At 42.8% G+C, this 17,734-nt stretch overlaps 1 protein-coding gene and 1 pseudogene across 1 annotated transcript in view; one reads left to right on the top strand and one right to left on the bottom strand.

The window, feature by feature from the left end:
• CACNB2 (calcium voltage-gated channel auxiliary subunit beta 2) overlaps nt 1–17,734 on the bottom strand; it is a 402,450-nt gene that overhangs the window by 365,298 nt on the left and 19,418 nt on the right. The window lies entirely within an intron of this gene.
• On the top strand, nt 5,777–6,345 carry LOC101333261 (signal peptidase complex catalytic subunit SEC11C pseudogene; annotated as a pseudogene).

Below are 17,734 nucleotides of genomic sequence, written 5' to 3'. Positions count from 1 at the left end.
AGGAAACATCGTGTGGTCATGAATCGAAGTACCCAATTTTCCTTGGCATACAAGGAATGACTCTGATGAAGACAAGAAATGTGTCCCCATCTCTAATGTGCTGAATTCAGAATTCAATCCAATCTCAATGCTCTGAAAGTGTCTGTTGCAAGTACAACAGCAAGAACTCACTCCCCACCCTAAGTTTCTACTGGAAAAGCACACACTGTGCTTGCTTTCTACTGGACACCACAAGAGTTGGTGGGTGGGGGACATGTTTTGAATTTAAAAAACAAGAAGACTGGAGTCCCCAGTCCCGTGGCAGTGGCTCCGCATATGTATGGATGTGTGTACGTGTGTGTGTGTGTGTGTGTGTGTGTGTGTGTGTGTGTAGAGAGAGAGAGAGAGATTTCCAAACACTTAGCAAATAGGAACCTTAACTTGAACAAAATGAACGCTCCTAAAACTTTTGGTACTGAATGTTGATTGAACATTTCAATCATTCTCATTTTTTCTTCATACATAATAGCTTTATTCTGACCCAATCCTTTGACTTGCATCCATCTTGCTCATTTAATATGCAACAAAGTCAGCCAGTAGAGGGTAAGGTGACCAAGGATGTGTTCGAGGGGATAGATCTCTCTGTTCAAGTCTCTGCCTACTTCACTGAGGCCTTCAGTCAAAGGAGACCCCTCGTGACCACACGGGCGCCAACGTGGAGACTGACAGCAGCGACTGACTTCTTAAACATGTATCGCAGGCGGCACGATGCATGTCGGCAAAGGCTGACACTGATCTACATAATTACGTTGTGTTTAATACTAAGAGCTGTGGAAAACCCAAGATCCTACAGATTTATTTAAAAGGATTTAAAAACAAGACCCTATTGGGAGGTAAATGCTCATCAGCCAGATAGAAATTTTTTTTTAATTTTTATCAACACATAGCTGATTTGCAATGTTGTGTTAATTTCAGGTGTACAGCAAAGTGATTCAGTGACATACACATATTTTTTTCTTTGTTTACAATCTCTTCCATTATAGGTTATTACAAGATATTGAGTAGAGTTCCCCGTGCTCTACAGTAGGTCCTTGCTGATCATCTATTTTATATATAATAGCGTGTATATGTTAATCCCTGCCTCCTAACTGATCTCTACCCCCTTTCCCTTTGGTAACCGTAAGTTTGTTTTCTACGTCAGTGAGTCTATTTCTGTTTTGTAAGTAAGTTCATTTGTACCATTTTTTTTTAGATTCCACATGAGTGATGTCATATGACATTTGTCTTTGTCTGACTTACTTCACTCAGTGTGATCATCTCTAGGTCCATCCATGTGGCTGCAAATGTATCAATCTCCGGATGAAGATGGTTCATAGAGCATGTTTAAAGGTTATTTTATTGATATATCACATATTAATATTTTATTTATAAATAATTGTATGACACTGATGCTCTAACGCTCTTCCTTTGGATTTGTGTTCCTACATTTGTTTTTTAAGTCTTGAAATCAAAGTGAAAAGTCTCAATTCTCTAAGATGAATTTGTTTTTTTAAGCATTTGTATTAGTCCAAGGGAAAAACAATCTGAAGGCTGTGCTCGACGAATCTAAATTCTGTTGAAGTCTGGATGAATGTTAGAAAGAACAGCCATCTGGCTCACATGCTCACTGTGGTGACTGAATCAGGGAAAACAATAAAGCAAATGTGAAGTCAGAAATAAAAGTGCCTCAGAGCCCCACTTTCTAAGGTGTTAAATTTTTATTCTCTCAAATAATGGCCAAACTAAACAAAGACAAGGCACCTTCCCAAAGCATTTAGAAGGTAACTATTAGAGAACAGAGTCTCCATTCAGTAGCGATTATAGAATAGTCTCTTTTTCACTTTCTATAACTAAATTTGTACTAATCAAATTTAGTACAAATTTACTCATTTCATAGAGGCCATTCCAGACTCAGCAGCTTCACTTTCTGCTGGAAAACCACCCTGAGCTTACTAATTTGCAAGGATGTTTGTGTCACTTGATGGAAATGTAAAATCCAAACGTTTGAAAGTCTCAGTGAATTGCTAAGCATTTTAAAATCCTACAAAAATGTAACAAGACACAGCCCGACCGGGGGATACAAACATCTGAACATCCACAAGACATACCATGTCCTTGCTTTTCGTGTAAGAAAACATGTCATGGAAAACATGTTGGACAGTTGGAAGCATGTCTCCCCATATTCAGAAACCTCAGTGACTCATCACTTACCTCCTAATTCAAAGGCAGAAAACACTAAACCAAACTTGCTTTTGTAAGGACTCCTAACCCACCTCCGAAAGTCAAAATCAAACCTAAAGTTCCTATGGCCCACAGCTCTTAAGAAATCTTTCTTAACATGTTCCAGACTCCTTCCGTCACAAATACATCTTTCACCTGTGGGTATCCTGTAACGATATGTACGCGGACCTAAAATAAGCCGCTGACCTGAATCTGTTATTAGCACCTTCCAAGCCAATATTCATCCATTCACCCTGTACCAGCGAGGGAGGGTGCTAATGTAAATCAGAGTATTTGATGAAGTAGCTTTCCTTCATCTCCATCAGCTTTTCCATTTCTCGAAACAGCTTTCTAAGATAGGTCTTATCATTCTTCCCATTTGAAGAGAGACTGAAACTCACAAAGGTTAAGTTACTTGCTTGAAGTCTGAGAACTAGAGAGTTTGGACTTGAATTCGGGCAGTCCGAGTCCAGAGTCTGTGCTCGAAGTAGCTAAGCAATCCTGCCACTAAGTGACTGAAATAAACACGCTAGTCTTAACACTTGTTGATTAAGACACACGTTGAAGGTAAAGTAAGACAGGTGTAGGCTTTTAGCAGTGAATACTCGTGACACTAAGATGAAAACAGAACCTAACGACCAAGAGCCTGGTGTGGTGTGGTGAGCACCGGAGTTAAACCCTGCCTCTGCCCTTTCGTAGCTCTGGGACCTTGGGCCAAACTTCTCTGAACTTCTATTTCCAGACCTTCAGAAGAGACTGTCTAGTTGGAAAGAAATGGTCTATGAAAACAGGCCTGGGAAACTAGAAAGCCCAATGTGAATGGAACCTAAGGGGAAGAGTGAAATCCAAGATAAAAGCATTTTCGATCAACTACTCAGATGGAAGGGCTAGCTTTTCACACCTTGAAAGACGTTGGTTATGTAATTCCCCGAGAGAGTAGATCTTTTAACCTTCCACCTTGCTCGATCCTTCTTCTGGATCTGTGCCTCCAGTGAGGCTCCGTTACTTCATGGGGAAGACAGAGAGTGTGATAAAGGACCCATGTCTCTGAGATGTCTGCTTTCTGAAGAGGCGCTCATACGAGCATCGTGGGTAACAGAAGTCAACTCTTCCCACTGATAACTGGCTTGCCGCGCACTCCTTTTTGACTTCTTCTGATAGCAACCCCCACCCTCCTTCCTTGGTCTGTCCTTCCCCCACTCTAACCACGCCATCTGCCCACCCTTGACACACACATTTTAGCCAAACTGGTCCACCATGCTACTTCATCCTTGCCCACAGAGACTGGTCCAAAAGGCGGTACCTGAACTAAAGCAGGTCAATGAAGAGTCCTTCTCGGTGGTTCTTTGAAATGGAATTAGAAAAGGGGAACAGGAAGCAACAGCCTTTTATTTGTTATCAAAGATGGCAGGAAGGGAGCCTGGGGCTTCCAACTGTTATGTCCCGGCCTACACGGTGAAATCTGGTCTGTGGTAGGAGAGACTCCAATACCTAGGCAGGAGACACAGTCCTACCAGCATCTTATCATTTCTAATAACATCCAGGCCTTTGACAGTTATGAGTGGAAACAAATTCCCTTTTGCTTATGTGAGTTTCAGATGGGATTCTGACATTCACAACCAAAAAAATCCTTACTACAGAGATCTGAGAACAAGGACAACAGTTTTCTCTGGACGGGCGTCGCGGGTACTTTTAATGACAAAGCCAATGGTAACGCACACTGTGTTGAACACCTCACGAACCGGCAAATGAAACCTTCCTTTCCACTGAATTAAGACCCCAAGCAAAAGTTATGATTACTCCTTAAAACAAAATACAATCTCAACCTTAAAATCTTAATTTGCCCCAATTAGTAAGATTCTCAAACATCTCATTAAATTCCCTTAAGGTGTCTAGTCTTGTGGTAAAACCTGACAATACTATATTCAAGCTAAAAAAAAAAAAAATCAAGAACACGACTTCTTGGTTTCTAAAACCAGCCAAACTCTCTCCTCTGCCTTGAGCACATTAGCGCCACTCAAATTTTATTAAGACCGTGATAATTCGATTTAGCCAGTCCTCTGGTGCCCACATGGGCTTTTTCAACACACATACACCAACACACATAACGCACACATACACCACTGAAACATTCTAATTTTACACTGGTAACTGGAGTGGTTTTATAACAAAGACTAAGATTTGATACTTTCAAAATTATAGGGGCAGCACACATGCTCATGAACACATATTTCTAGACACATAAATGTACATACATATCTCCAGGAAGATATCTTTTCTCAGACTCACTCATTCCCACTAGGAATCCACTTGCTTCTAGATGGGAGAAAGCATAGTACGGTTGGAAGAAGGCTTGAGGGGTTGCAATGATTTCTTCTTGCACCTACACCTGGGGTATGGTGTTTTCCTGAGCCCCCCTAGGAACTTGAGAGCTCACAGGTCTAAAGGCTTCATTCATCCTCTGAAGTGGACCTCAGCTCTTTTTGCCACCATCCTAAACCCGTTCACTCTTCCCCTGGTAACAGCTCTTGGATATTCCCCCGGAAGTCGCCACCTTTCTCCCTCCTAATCCACGTGTCTTATATGGAGCTGACTTTTCTCCCTGCCTCTTCATCCTCCCGAGTGAGCATGCGGCTTGGGTCTGGCCCATCAGTGGATCAGAGACCACAGCCTGAGCTCTGCATCCACGGCTGCACGATCACTCAAGTCACAGTCAGTGAAAGGCAACAGAACATGAACTTGGAAGGATGGAAGCCTGATGCTGTCGGGCACCATCTTGCCACCACCTAGGGCTGAGGATGAAGCACACATCGGGGGGAGCAGAGGCGAGAGATGGAGAGAAACCAGGCGCCCAAGGACAGAGGTGCCATTCCAGTCACTGACGCCTGGGCCTGAAAGTTCAATGAGCCCCACACCTCCTTTTTGCTTAAGCCAGCCTGGGTCCTGTGTGCAGGCTCCTGACACAGAGGATTCTAACTGATGTCCCTTCCAGAAAGAAGGATCCTTCCGAAGATGAACACGGGGAAACTGGAGGGGAGATGTGAACAAAGGGGAGGAACGGGTCCATAAGTACAAATGGCGACCAAGGAGACAAATGCTGTGATCCAAGAAGTCAAATTTTCTAATGAAGGAGTCAGTCTGCACTACCTTGTATAAAACACCCACCTTATAAAATACAAGCATTTGGTCCAAAGTCTACAATCGATTGAGTAAAGTCCTGCAAACTGAAGTGAACTCAGTCAGAGGACTTCATTCAGAGGCCAATATTGTCACCATATCTTTTATCACAAATTCTCCACATGTTATCTTAAAATGTAAATAGATCTGGGTCGTGGAATCACAAAGCAGTCTTTCTTTTCTGAATTATTTTTAAGTGAGCGTATATTAATTTTATATTCAGAGAAAACCACCTGCATTTAATCAGAAAACAAGAATGATGAAGGCCGTTGGGTGGGGGTCTGGCCGGTGCTCCGCAGCTGTCTGTGACACCCGGAGCCCGTGGGCCGCCTCGGCCCCCAGAGAGCCCGGCACGGTGCGCATGGGCACCGTGGGGTCACATCTCCCCGCGTCCGGCTTGGACACCTTTGGGGACCCGAGGAAGATGAACAAGCACCAGCTCTATTACTTGGTCTTAAACTTCGCCATGACTGTGTCTTCTGCGCTCATGGTCTGGAAAGGCCTGATCGTCCTCACTGGCAGCGGGAGTCCCATCGTGGTGGTGCTGAGTGACAGCGTGGGCCAGCCTTTCACAGGGGTCACCTTCTGTTCCTAACAAATTCCCTGGAACACCCGATTAGAGCTGCTGAAATCGTTGCTTTTAAAGTCGAAAGACGAGACATTCCAATAGTTCACAGAGTTATCAAAGTTCATGAAAAAGATAATGGAGACATCACATTTCTGACCAGGGGAGATAATAATGACATTGGGGATAGAGGCTAGTACAAAGAAGGCCAGAGCTGGCTCGAAAAGAGGGACATGTTGGGGAGAGCCAGAGGGTTTTTACCATAGGTTGGCATGGTCACCATAATAATGAACGACCATCCAAAATCCAGGTGTGCTCTTTGGGTTGTAATGGGCGCATATGTGCTACTAAAACGTGAACCCTAAAATGAAAGGCAGTTCCTGGGACCAGACTGAAATAAATCCTGTTGAAAAAGAGAGAAGCTAATATATGTGAAATGTTCCTCCTTCTGTATAAAAGGAAACAATGTGGAGACATTTTTGTCTTGTTCGAATAAATGATTCGACTGAAAATAAACAAAAAACAAGAATGATAACAGATATTTTCAGCAGGTTCCAAAAAATACTGAATATTTTATTATTTATTTAATATATCGTATAATATAATTTATAAGTATTTAGATTGTATTTATCAATTATATTGTATTTCTAATATAATATAATAAATATAATCTATAAATTGCATTTATAAATTATAGTATTATAAACATATAAATATTATGTTTGTAATTGTATTTTATGATTTATTTGAAGCATAAAACAAGGATGATGATAGCAGATATCTGAAGTGGAATCACCTGGTAAACACGCAGATGTCCTCATGCACAACAGGACATACTTTTTCTAACACAGGTCATATTTATCAAACAAAAGGAGCTAGTTTTTTTTTTTTAATTACCACCAATGACCCAGTATTATCACTCCTGAATTTCCTTGAGATTCTATGCTACTGCAGTTATTATTGGTATAATAAGGTTATTTAGGCTAATCTGGGCGCCCAATCACCATTTATCATGTATACTCAAGATGCGGATTCAGAATGAACTAAACAGAAGAAAACCGTTGTTTTTAAAAATCTCTTGGCTGTGAACAGACTGTGGAAAAGTAACAAGTCTCCAGATTAAGTAGGTTTTATCAGGTCTTTGCAGGGAAACCCAAGCCCTGGTCAAATGATCACCACTGGCCTATGTAAAGGTGCCACAGTTAAAAATCATTCTCCAGGTGCTTCCATTTGGGGAAAATAACACATCTGCTTTTCAAACTGGATTTCTATGGTCCAACTAATTTTCCACTACATCACCTAGGCCAACCTTCCATGGTGACACAGCACCTGAAGAAGAAAGCATGTCGATCAAAAAACTGGAAGCTTGTATTCAATGTCTGAGTAAAATGGGGAAAACTGAATGGACAAAATGGATCCTTGAGCTCCTGAGGCAGAGAATGAAAAGAATGGCAGTGAAAAGTGATTGATGGATTCTAAATAGAGATTCAGGGGGAAAAAAAAGAGGAGGGGGGATTCAGATCTAGACTAAGATATCACCCAGAAATCACATTTTTGCTGAACGAAGGCCCTCTGATGTAAAATGCTTTGCTCAAAATCAGTTTCTGGGGAGAAAACATCACATTGTCTGTTGATTGAAAACCCTCCTAGCAGCTGATTTATTCAGCAGCCGCGCCTTCCGCCTGATTACCAGCCTCCAGAGCAGCCTTTGACAAAGGAAGTAAACAACAGGCAAACAACAACAATTGAAAACAAATCCAGCTCCAGGAAATACGGAACGTCGGCATGATTTTTTCTTAGATGTGGAGGCATCACAAATGGTTCTCCCAGAACTTCCACACCGAAGGCGCTTAGAACAAACACTGCTTGGAACAGGTGGTGGGTGGGGACCTGGGGGAGAAGCCTCATTTGCTTGGCTAAGCAGGTAGTTTTGCACTCAGGTCCTTGGCTATGACACCTGGCTTAAAGCTGCAATCACTTAGTGGATGTTTTGTCTTCCCTCAGAGAATAGATGTGTTTGTGACCAAGCTGAATGCCTGCTTCCCCTACCAGTTCTGTATTATTGTCCTTCTTCCCAGAGGACCTGAGAGTTCTAGTAACTTTACCAGGTCACAGAGGTACTGAGTAGCAGAGCCTCGATGAGAATAAACATATAAATATTATATTGGTATTTTATGATTTATTTGAAACATAAAACAAGGATGATGATAGCAGATATCTGAAGTGGAATCACCTGTTGTCCTCATGCACCACAGGACATATTTTTTCTAATACAGGTCACATTTATCAAACAAAAGGAGCTAGTTTTTTTTTTAAAAAAATGACTACCAATGACCCAGTATTATCACTCCTGAATTTCCTTGAGATTCTATGCTACTGCAGTTATTATTGGTATAATAAGGTTATTTAGGCTAATCTGTTCCACAGTCAACTTCCACAGTCAACGCAAGCATTTCTGAAATGAGCTGCAGGGTTGAGTAGTCAGTGAGAAAGAAAACACCGGGTGTGCCCCCCAGTCTCTGGCAATCCCCTCTCCCACCATCCCCAATCTGTTCCATTGTTTCCTTAGCGAATGACTCTAGGCAACTTTCCCTTTAAAAACAGGATTGGGGAGGCCTGGCCTCAGGGCTCTAGAAACTTTCCGGTTTTAGTCTCAGTAATTGGGAAGGAAAATGGGAAGCCACTGGGATCTAGAAGTTTGAGAGAGAATTCAAAGCACTTCCCAGCTCTGTTCAATTCTTTCCTTCTCTCTGCCCCTCTGCGGAGGTCTGGGGACCCTCAACACTTTTTGCCTCCTCTTTCCCGATGGGGACTAGACCTCTTCAGGCGAAAGAACTGGTGCACAAATAACTATCCTCAAAGTAAGAAAGTGTACATAATTTCCTAAACACATATCCAGGAAGAGTTATGTTTGCAGATTAAAATAAAGGAGCTCCTAAAGAGATGTGCTTATCAATTAATTCAGATTTGAACTGCCTGGATGCTTTACGATTGATCACTGCCAACTTACAACAGAAATACTTATGACCTTAATAATAATGTTAGAATATATACATTACCCCGAAAGTCATACATAGAAGGAAATGTGTACACATTTATACATATATATGTACATATATAGTCACATATTACGGATATAAGGTCAACTCCTATTCAGAGCCCGCTTTTTAAATTATACAACTTTCTCAAGAGATCGTTTTTGACATGAAATCTAAAACAAAGCACATTTTTGACCCAGAAACCTACAACTCTTCAAACCACAGAAATGTAAACATCCAGGGTCAACCTGACATCAGTTTGAAGGTAAGTTCGAAGGCATGTGGCATTTGTTAATATCCATCTTGCCCTTTAAAATGCCCCCCACGTAAAGAGAGAGCTAAGAGAGAAAACCCTTATTTGGTGCTTACTGAGATGGAGTAGGTTCTGAACAGTTTTAGGCAGAACCGATGGATGTGAAGAAGGTATTGGAAAGATGCGGAAACGTCTCTGGGACAGAAGCGGTCCTGGAGGGAAACGCCAGAGGACCCACAGGTGTGCTCCAGGGGGCGCACGGGGCAGGGATGCTGTGTCCTCCATAGACCTGTTTGGCCTCATCTCCCGCCCACCAGTCACAGCAGATGGAACATGTCATTTTTCTGCCCTTTTTTCTGCCTTGACACAGGACGAGCTTTCTCAGCCTGGCGCATCCTTCCCAGTTTCTCCCCCTAGAACATTTCTCCCCATCTTTCAACATCCAGCTCAAACCAGACCTCCTTTGTGACATGTCCTCCATTTCCCATGATAGAATTCATCAGTTCCTCCCCCATCCCGCCCCACGGACCCAACCCATTTTGCAAGCACCTCTATTACCAAACTCCTAACAGTGGACTTTAAAGCACTAATACATTTAATAAAATGCTTTAGTATTTTAACCTAGGTACCTTGTTATTTTATTGAGATATAATCGACACATCACATTGGATTCATTTTAGGGGTACAACATAATGATTCGATGCATGTATATATTGTGAAATGGTCACCATAGTAAGCCTAGTTAACATCTACCACCACATAAAGTTACAACTTTGTTTTCTTCCTGATGAGAATGTTGAAGACTTACTGTTAGCAGCTTTCAAATATACACGACGGTATTGATAATGACAGTCACCCTGCTGTACATTACATCCCTAGGACTTACTTATCTTAAAACTGGAAAGAACCTGGTTATTTTATTCTCTGTCTGGCCCGGTGCCTGGCAAAGACATGCCACACGTTGGTGAATAAATGAATCAATGAATGAACAAGCAGCTTTGGGTAAATGAGGGCCAGTAAAGAGAACTTAGTACAAATAAAGTCTAGCAGAGTCAGGAAGTACAGATATATCAGTACCTGGTCTGTTTGCCATGTAGTTTTCATAAACAACCAAAAGTTAGTCAGAGGCATCACTTCATAAGAAAGTGTAGATACCTTCAAACCTTCAATCCCCAGTTGCTCTTCTGCTTTGAATAAAAAAGACTAAACACTGGTGTGTGGTCCTGAAACGACTGTGTTTGAAAATCAGGCTACATGCAATCTTCTTTTTTTTTTTAATCATTAAAATACAGTTTATTATATTTTTATGACATATCACATCTTCAGGATGCTGACGCTTCCTGTATTAACTGCGATGGAGAGCAACTGTGGAAAAGGCTAGTAAAACTGTTTTGACCTGTTTTATGGGAATATTGTAAACAGCTCCCCAAAGACCATTAGCATGCAGAGCTGTCTAACAGACACTAAGCAATTCTTCTTCCAAAAGAGGGTAATTAAATAGGGCAAAGGGCAGTGTCTCTCGGTAACCAAACAACCTAATTTTCTCAAATGACTGCTCTCTGCAAACAAACGGCCTGAGGCAGAGAGAGAATGGCTGATTCTCAACATCTAGGAGCTAACTACTTCTACTCCGGGGGGAAAAGACCGCAGCACGGGTTTAAAAGGGTTTGCACACATTCACTGAAAAAGCCACAACATGACATTAAGAGAAGCAGCTGTCTGGGGCTACGATCCCTCTAACCTCCTTCAACTTGGTGATGATGAGGAAAACCTGTTTATATTGTGTTGGCGTGTGGTTTTATTTTATCTACTGGAGAACTCTTAACAGATTTAAAAAAAATGCAAAACGCTGATAAGGTTGCCGGTAGAAAACATCAGCCTCTGCCTCTAGCTGTGCTCTGTCAGGCCCTTCAGCCCAGAAACCTCTCTGGAGAGGCGGGCAGGCAGGCCGGCCACGGCTATGGAACCTCTGAGAGTGCGACACTGCCCGTTCTCTGTGTGCCGGTGGGGCAGGTGTTCACTGAACACCCCCTCTGAGCCTCACCCTGGGGTCCTCGTCTCTCTCACAAGAGCTTCTGCCCTTCACTTTACCTCGCACCCTGCCCACTCCCACCCACCCTACGTCTTCCTCTTGCCCCTAGCTATTTTGAAAATTTTCAAACCTATAGAAAAATGTAAAGACAGGTAGAGTTAGTAATACCTGCATAAATCAAAACCACAAAGAGGTACCACCTCACATCGGTCACAGTGGCCATCATTAAAGAGTCTACAAATAACAGATGCTGGAGACAGTGTGGAGAAAAGGAAACCCTCCTGCACTGTTGGTGGGAATGTAAATTGGTGCAGTCACTGTGGAGAGTAAAAAACTAAAAACAGAGCTACCCTAGGATCCAGCAATCCCACTCCTGGGCATATATCCAGACAGAACTGTAATTCGAAAGATCCATGCACCCCTTTGTTCATAGCAGCGCTGTTCACAACAGCCAAGATATGGAAACAACCTAACTGTCCATAACAGGTGAATGGAAAAAGAGGTGGTACATATATACAATGGAATATGACTCAGCCATAAAAAGGAATGAACTCATGCCATCTGCAGCCACATGGGTGGACCCAGAGATGATCATACTAAGTGAAGTAAGTCAGAGGAAGACAAATACCATATGATATCACTCATATGTGGAATCTAATGTATGTCACAAATCAACATACCTATGAGACAGACACAGATTCACAGACACACAGAACAGACTTGTGGCTGCCAAGGGGGAGGGAGGGTGGGGGAGGGATGGATTGGGAGTTTGGGATGAGCAGATGCAAACTAGTATATAGAGGATGGATAAACAAGGTCCTACTGTAGAGCACAGGGGACTATATGCAATATCCTGTGATAAACCATAACGGAAAAGAAGATGAAAAAGAATGTATATATGTATAACTGAATCACTTTGCTGTGCAGAAGTTAAACACAACATTGTAAATCAACTATGCTTCCATAAAATAAAAAAAACACCTGCATAACCTCCACTCAGATTTCCTAACTGTGAACACCTCTACCTCTCTCTCTTCATATGTGCTCAGTACTAAAGAGGTGACCCTCCCGAGCCTTTGATGGTGCTGGACCCTGAGGCCACCTCAGCCCCTGGGACTCACTCCTATGTCCAGCCCTAGCAGAGTCGTGGCTCGGTGGCTGGACCCCATGCCTTCCACGAAGAGTCAACAGTCACAGTCGCTGCCCTTGGCCCCATGACCCAGAACCGCCATGCCACCTTCTCCCAGATTTTCAGTACCATCACTATTGTCTGAAGTTTCTCATTGCGCAACAAACACCTAGACATTCCCAAGAGGACACCGATTTGACATAATAAACACTGCGTCCTTTTTAAGTGTCTGAACTTGAGCAAGTTATTAACCTTTGTAGGCCTGAACTCATCATCTCTTCAATGAGGATTCTAATGGTGCCCACCTCAGTGAGCTGTGCTAATGATGAAATAAAGTGCTTATCAGAGTGGCTGGCACAGTGTCAGCAGTCACTATCATTTTTACTCAAATAGTTTCTTTGACACCAGTTGCTCTTCCAATGAGCCAACCCATTAGTGCATTCTTGCAAACCCTTCCCCGCCCCAGGACGTTGCATCACAACCCATCATGGCACGGAGGCGTCTGGGATCCGGTGGCCTCCTGAGGCAGGAGTTAGCTGGGCCCCAGGCTGAGTAGCTGTAACCAGTCTCTTGTTGACACTTGGAGATAAAGATACCACAGGGGCAGAGCCCTGCTTGAGTAAAAGATAAGGCGACCACATTTTTCTCATCCTCATGGTCAAGACCTCCCAGACCACACGTGCACAGAAAAGGTCCTCAGGGGTCAGAGAAGGGAAGGGGTGCCAGCCCATAATATGTCCTGCCAACCTCCCAGAAACCCTTGCACTGGAATCCATCTTGGCTGAAAGATGCATGTGCCAATCGGGTAGGGCCCTGAGTCAGAACAAATATGGGCATGAATGAGATAAGTGGCCAAAGGGAACTCGGAAAACTGCCCCCACATAAGCAATCACAGCCACCCCTATTGGGCTCGACTCACTCCAAGTCTGCCTGTGTGTCTTCCACACGTACTTTGCTTCCAGTAAACACTTTATCTGCTGCACAATCTCTGTCTCTTTGTTGAATTCTTTCTTCAAAGAAGACAAGGTCCTGCTTCAAGCCACCACACCCCATGGCCCCCCAAGATCACTCCTTTGTTCCCAACTTCATCTCCCATCCATCTCTCCATACGCCCCGGTTCCACACACATGGGTACTTACCATCCCAGAAACACACCGCACACTTACACGTTAAGTTTCAAATTATTCATTAAAAATTTCAATTTTAAATTAAGTTGTTACATTTAAATTGGAATTTTAAACTGATAACTATTTGGGGGATAAATGCTTAGATGCTATCTCTCCTTACTGTTCAGATTAAAAGGTCACTTCCTCAGGGCTCACACAGGACTGTCTTCTGTTCTTCTACTATAGTATATACTTCAAGTTCAGGAATGGTCATTCATAAGTCAGTAAGTCATGCCTTGGTTTACTACTTCCCTAGTAGCCACTAGCTACCTGATTTTTTTCTTTATGATACATTCTGATCCCTTGATCCCTTTCAGGTAATAGTGCTTAATCATAAGTGAGCATTAGAATCCCTTGTGAACTGTTTCCAAAATGCACATGTCTAGCCATTGATCCTAACAACACACTTGACTGTGAAACCTTTCATAGAGATTTCTAGTCTGGACTCCTTAAACACAGCCTGCTTCCTAAAGGAACATCACTTGAAATAAGACCTTGAAAAGAGTACTGTTCTTCTGTATAAACCTCACCTTGGCGAACCAGGAAGCATCCTCAAATAAATCAGCAAGAGACGACCTATGATCTTTGATTTTTTTTCCCCACAAGTAACTAACACATAGCAGGGCATCCTGACCCACCACGGGTTTTTCTCCTTGCTGCAGCTCTCCTTGTAATTGTCAGAGAGAAAGATTAAGTGAGGATGTTATTTCCTCATTCTTCTTGCTATTAAACATCTATAAGCTTGAAGTCATAACTGCAAGAACGCAATGGACAGTAATTCACTGTGAGAAATTCAAGTACAAAAATTATTTTAAAACAGTAGCTCCAATCTTGACATATATGATTTAGGCATAAAATTACGTTTTAAAATACAGCTCTGTTTTTAAATATGAGAGGGAAAAGGGTAAAAGAAAAACTTCGAAGCCACAGAATACACACTCACACACACATCTATGCATAAATGTCCGTATGTGTGTGGACTCGTGGTTGTCCTGAAGCTGAGCGCAAAGAAAACATTTACTGCAGATGTGCGACAGTTCATATGCTGAAGTGAGAACCAGGTTCTGGATTACGCTGATGAGTTCAATGTTTAAAAGCCTCAAGCCTTTCAAATGTTTTACAAACCTCTGACCTGTCCCTGGGTGTAAGTGATCAAGGCCTTAGGAAGAGCTTTTATACTTTGAAGAAACGGAATATTCTAAATAAAAGATCATATGATAAAGAAAATCAAAGTGGGTTCATAACTGAGATATTAGTTTAATGGGCTGTTTACAAAAATACATGGTTGTTTCATCTCTATGTGGATCACTGACATATGTGAGGGAAAGGCACCTTTTTATTCTTTTAATACTCTAGTAAAAGATGTTTTTCTGTTAATTTTGGGGTCAGTGCTTTTTAGCGTAAGTCTATCATCAATGTTAAACACTTAAGGTATAAGAAAACAAATTATATATGATGCTTATTATAACAGAGTGACCACCTGTTACGGGTTGGATTACACCCCTGCCAAATTCATATGTTGACGTCCTAAGCCCCAGTACCTCAGAATATGACTTTATTTGGATATAGGGTCTTTATAGAGGTACCTAAATTAAAATGAGGTCATTAGGATGGGGCCTAATCTGATAGGACTGGTGTCCTTATGAAAAGGGGAATTGCAGACACACAACAGAGAGAACACCATGTGAACACGAAGACAGCCACCTACAAGCCAAGGAAAGAAGCCTGGGACAGATCTTTCCTTCCCTGCCAGTACCTTGATCTCAGAGTTTTAGCCTCCAGAACAGGTGACAATAAATTTCTGCTGTTTGGGACGTCCCTGGTGGTGCAGTGGTTAAGAATCTGCCTGCCAATGCAGGGGACATGGGTTCGAACCCTGGTCCGGGAAGATCTCACATGCCACGGAGCAACTAAGCCCGTGAGCCACAACTACTGAGCCCGCGCACCTAGAGCCCGTGCTCCGCAACAAGAGAAGCCACCGCAATGAGAAGCCCGCGCGCAGCAACGAAGACCCAATGCAGCCAAAAATGAATGAATGAATAAATAAATAACTTTAAATAAATAAATCTCCGTTGTTTAAGCCGCCCAGTTTGCAGTACTTTGTTACAACAGCCCTAGTACACCATCTACGTTATTTTTCTTTCAAATGAAAAGTTTGCTTGCTTTGGTTGGCGGGGGTTGCTTTCAAGAAGTGGTTGGCCAGTTTTCAGATACAGCACCTGGGCCAAAGAGAAGTGGACATATCCTTCCATGGGAGCAAGACATCTGAATGGGAGTAAACTTCAAGGTCACACCTACATGAAAAAGAGGACCCCTGGTGCGGCGAGCCGTTTCCGACCAGCAGAATAACGAGCCGCCACACGCAAGATTCTTCTCGTATCACACTTTATTGGAGCACAGCTTGGTTGAAGAAAGATGGAAGGAAGACCCCGCAATCCTATAGCAGTCTGCTTATATAGGGATTAAGAACATGTGTCGCTCTGTGATTGGCTTTCGCCGATGGTGCGACTTGTGAGCCAGCATCGGATAGGTCGCTACTTTAAAACCTCATTAGTATACTTAGCGCAAGCGCAGTGGCCACAGGAAGGATGACTCAGCTTATTTCAGCTTCCTGCCGCGTAGCAGTTAGCTGACCGCGCCCTACACCCTGGCTCAGAGAAAATAGCACCTTCTAGGAAAGAACTGGTGAGGTCACAATGCCCAGACACTCAGGATGGAGAGGAGAAAGCAGAGTCTAGGCCAAGTGTCCTTATCAGAAAGTCCAAACAGTCAAGCTGTCCCCTGGGCTCTCCTGTCACCAGGTGTCACGTACAAGAAGGAATGGAAGCTGGTACTTTTCTACGTGTATCAAGGACATAAGGAAATAGGAAGGGAAATGTAAAGCTCGAAGCCAAGATAAGTCTCTTAAAACTCAAGGACCATTTTACAGGAATGACACAGACGGTGAGATGGTAGCAAGGGACTTCCTGAAGAACTTTATATTTTCTCCCAGTTATGAGTCAATAGAAGACTCTATAAAAGTTCTTCCCTCCCACAGTGATCATCTTCCTGTTGTTTTTTTTTTTTCCCCTCCTTTACCCTCAAACTCTAAAATAAGCAGAGGGTGACACTGGGATCAATGACAAAGGTGGGGTAGTCCTAAAGTCTCTCATTTACTGAGCACCTACTACATGCCAGGCACGGGGCTAAACGTTTTAAAGACACCATCTTGAATACCTGCAACCCTCCTAAAAGTTCTCAGCATTATACCCGTCGTGTACATGCAGAACAGAGTCGCTGGTCCCCTTGCTCCCTTTTATTCTTGTCTATCTTCACTCTGAGTGGAGAGGGAATCTTTAACATAACGCATCGAAGTCACACTAGCTAATATAACATTTATCAGGAGCAAGGCATTGTTTCAAATCAGGGTTTCTCAAGCACGTCACTGTTGACATCCCGGGTTGGAGAATTCTTTGCTGGGGGGCCGTTCTGTGCATTGTAGGATGTCTAGCAGCATCGCTGGTCTCCGCCCACTGGATAAATGCCAGTAGCATTCCTCCTCCAGCTGTTACAACCAGCAATATCTCCAGACACTGCCGGATGTTCTTGGGGGACAAAACTGTCCCCAGTTGAGAACCACTATTCTAAATGTTTTACAAATAAATTCATATAAACTCTAAAAAAAAAATAAGCAGAGGGTGAAAGGAAGCATCATGATAAGATCTGGGGCGGGGGTGGGAGAAACCGTTCCTTTTCTCCATCTCAGGTCTTTGCAGTAAAGACACATGCTTGGTCATGAATGTGGAAAAATGATGCGATAAGATGGGAATACTTGTTGAATTGAACTATTGCAAATATTTGAGACATCAGCCAAACTCTCAAAAAGGACTTCTTTAGCATCTGATAATCATCGGCGTGAAGATTTCCAGAAACAAATTAATAGAGAACAAAGAGAAGCCGACGATATTTACATCTAGGAAAGACAGAATAGGAAAGACAGAACTATTCCTTGGTTGGATCAGCCTACTATCTTGGGTATGACGCCTGTGAAGACCTGAGACACGTAAACAGTTAACTTGGAGGGAAGTAACTGACCTTCACTTCAGCACGACTCGGAAAAGTTATTGGAAGTTCACTGTTTAATGGAACCCCATTTT

The sequence above is a fragment of the Tursiops truncatus genome, chromosome 2 (assembly GCF_011762595.2).
Source record: "Tursiops truncatus isolate mTurTru1 chromosome 2, mTurTru1.mat.Y, whole genome shotgun sequence".
In the NCBI taxonomy this organism is placed as follows: domain Eukaryota; kingdom Metazoa; phylum Chordata; class Mammalia; order Artiodactyla; family Delphinidae; genus Tursiops; species Tursiops truncatus.
The sequence above is the reverse complement of the archived record's forward strand: the minus strand, read 5'-3'. Positions and strand labels throughout refer to the sequence as shown.